This window comes from Cydia strobilella, chromosome 2 (assembly GCF_947568885.1).
Source record: "Cydia strobilella chromosome 2, ilCydStro3.1, whole genome shotgun sequence".
In the NCBI taxonomy this organism is placed as follows: Eukaryota; Metazoa; Arthropoda; class Insecta; order Lepidoptera; family Tortricidae; genus Cydia; species Cydia strobilella.
In genome coordinates, this window is record NC_086042.1 from 10,800,882 (window position 1) to 10,804,804 (window position 3,923).

A 3,923-nucleotide genomic window follows, 5' to 3' on the forward strand; every position below is an offset into this window, starting at 1 on the left:
TGTAATCTTGTGTGCTAATAATAGTGAGACTATATTGAACGAGTGATACTGATGGTTTTTGTGATACTTTAATATTTTTGTGATATATTTATGTTACGGGTAATGTTAGAAGGTTAATTAAACTCAAGTTTATACCCTGTTTTACTTGTATAGCCTTTTGGGTAAAGTTCAAAACTTTAAACAACATTAATCTGTATTCGGTGTTTAGACATAGACATTGACATAGACATCATTTATTGGTAATTGTAATATTACAGGTCATAGTCTAACCCGTTCGTATAAAAATACCGCAAATCGATGTACAGGTTAGCCGTTTAGCACACACACTAGAGGCCAAAACAAAATTTTTGACCCGCAGTTCCTAAACAAATTTAAGTGGTAAAACATTATTTTTTTTGTATGGATTTTTTTTTCCCAAAACCTATCGTATGTGGTATCATACGAAAGGGCTTTTTGAGGCGATTCTAAAAATATATGACATCATTACATTTCGAGCATTTTTTTTTAATTAAAACAAAAAGAATTTTCGAAACATACCAAGTTTGGGCTCCTCCAGACACGATATGGCTGATATTTTTTTTGTACAATATACCACAAATGATACTTGATATCCTCATGTCTAAGAAAGCAATTTTGAAAATAATATCATTAACAATTTTTTTTTAATTTTTCAATTTTACAAAGTGACACAGTTCTATTTCAATACCTATTTCACGAGACTTATGGAACTATACTGCAGATACGGTACATATTAATCATAAAATGATACGTAATATCCATATATCGAACGGGAAATACCTCTTTAACCCTTTAACTGCGTCTTTCATCAGTTGGTATAGTTTGTTTAATTTTTGACACAAAATATCAAGATTGTATCCTTCAGATACGATATACCCCATCGATTTTTCTTTGTACAATATACCACAAATGATACATAATATTTTATTATCTAACCCCAAGAAAGCAATTTTGAAAATAATTTCATTTAGATTTTTTTTTAAATTTCTCAATATTGTAATATTAAAAAATTATATACATGAAAAATATTTTAAAAAATTCTTAAAGAAATTATTTTCAAAATTGCTGTCTTGGGGTTAGATATCAAGATATTACGTATTATTTATGGTATATTGTACAAAAAAAATCAGTAAGGTACATGTATCGTATCTGAAGGATACAATCTTGATATTTTGTGTCAAAAACAAAACAAACTATACCAACCGATGAAAAGGCGCAGTTAAAGGATTAAAGAGGTATTTCCCGTTCGATATATGGATATTACGTATCATTTTATGATTAATATGTACCGTATCTGCAGTATTAGTTCCATAAGTCTCGTGAAATAGGTATTGAAGTAGAACTGTGTCACTTTGTAAAATTGAAAAAAAAAAAGTTAATGATATTATTTTCAAAATTGCTTTCTTGGGGTTCGATATCAAGATATTACGTATCATTTGTGGTATATTGTACAAAAAAAAATTAGTAAGGTATATCGTAGGTGGAGGATACAACCTTGATAGTTTGTGTCAATAACTAAACAAATTATACCAACTGATGAAAAGGCGCAGTTAAAGGGTTAAGGAAATATTTCCCGTTGGATATATGGATATTACGTATCATTTTATGATTAATATGTACCGTATCTGCAGTATATAGGTAGTTCCTTAAGTCTCGTGAAATAGGTATTGAAGTAGAACTGTGTCACTTTGTAAAATTGAAAAATTAAAAAAAAAATGTTAATAATATTATTTTGAAAATTGCTTTCTTAGACATGAGGATATCAAGTATCATTTGTGGCTTATTGTACAATAAAAAATCAGCCATATCGTGTCTGGAGGAGCCGAAACTTGGTATGTTTCGAAAATTCTTTTTGTTTTAATTTAAAAAAAAATGCCCGAAATGTAATGATGTGATATATTTTTAGAATCGCCTTAAAAAAGCCCTTTCGTATGATACCACTCGATAGGTTTGAAAAAAAAAAATTTTTTTCATACAAAAAAAAATGTTTTCCCACTCCCCCCCAGCGAAATTTTTTTAGGAACTGCGGGTCAAAAATTTTGTTTCGACCTCTAGTATGCGTGTGCCAAACGGCTAACCTGTACATCGATTTGCGGTATTCCTTTGAAATTGGGGTCGAGCGGCTTCCGCTATCACAACTTACATTTACCCGTACACATCCCAACACTGGTTGGGGTAATGTTAGGTGTTGCATCATCACTTCTGACATTACCCTCCCAGTGTTGGGTAGACCTAGCTATATTATTATACAGGTAAATGCCGAATGCCTACAAATTAAAGTTGATTTAATTTTTGGGCTTTACCCGATAAGCTTGGGTAATAGGGATGATGACACATGTTGCATTTTATAATAAACTCTATTAACATAAATAGAAAATGATAAATTTATCACAATAATGTAGATATTAAAATAATATATGGTAATAATGCAAAAATACAGGACTTGAAAGTTTCCACTTCAAAAAGGAAAAAAGTAAGGGTACCCTGGGTACCATTGCATTCCTTACATTTTATCCAAAAAAAGATTGTATGACAATTATACACATTAACGCAATATTTCACCGACAAAAACGCAATTTTCTTGTTCTGTCTATACATTCAAAATGGGCTCTCAGTGACCTTGACGTCACGTTCACTTATCGTCTTGTTAGGAGCGTTTCACGAGTGAAGTACGACTGCTGGACTTTGAATATCATTTCTGACTTTTGTATTGCTTTAATGCAATGGGTCCCATATAGACATTTGATCCTTCTTCTTCTTCTTCAGGCCTTATTCCCATCTCTATTTGGGGTCGGCTCTCCTAATCCTTAGTCTCCAGAGTGATCTTTTCTGGGTCGTCTCTGCGTCCGTGTTGGAGTTTTTGAGGTCTTTCTTTATGACGGATATCCATGTAGTTCGAGATCTCCCGCGATGCCCTGGTCTCGGTTCAAGTTCCAGCACTTTTCTTGTCATGTGGTCGGCAGGCCTCCTCATGACATGACCATACCAGCGAAGTCGTGTCTCTTCCAGCTTTTCAGGTATAGGCCTTATTTTGAAGCTGCCACGGATATACCGGTTAGGAACCTTGTCAAGAAGTGTAACTCCTGACGACCACCTCAGCATTCTCATTTCAGCAACGTGAAGCTTGTCGGTTTGTTGTTTCTTCAAGGGCCAGCATTCCGCTCCATACGTCATAGCTGGTCTCACTGCTGTTTTATAAACTTTTCCTTTAACCCATACTGGCATTCTAGTGTCGCACAGCACTCCAGTTAGGTCTCTCCACTTCTGCCATCCAGACATTTGATCCTAAAAATAAACCAGATCGATTGATACCATTAATGAAAATTTGTCATCTAGCCTATACTAGGTATACCCAGGTAAACTTAAGTTTACTTAAATGTTACAGGCAATAATAGAAGGTTAAGAAGTAAGCTTAAGTTTACCTGGTTATACCTAGTATTACCCAAGCCTTTGGGTAAAGCCCGAAAATTAAATCAACTTTAGTTAGTAGGTATCAAACATCAAACATTTATTCAGCAAATATTATATATATAAATTTTTACAAGCAATAAAATTAACCAAAAACTACAAAAAACAATTACAAATATGGAATCAATATTCGGTGTTTACCCGTATATGTACATCTAAGTCTACCCAACACTGGGAGGGTAATGCCAGTAGTGATGATGCAACACCTAACATTACCCAGCCAGTGTTGGGTAGACCTAGATGTGTACGGGTAAACGCCGAATACAGATTAATGTTGTTTAAACTTTGGGACTTTACACAAAAGGCTCGGGTAATACTAGTTATACCAGTGTAAACTTGAGTTTAATTAACCTTCTAATATTACTCGTAACATAAATATAATCAATGTCTGGAGATTTTGACGCAAAATCGGTTTAAGCTTCGGCTGCCTACTTTTT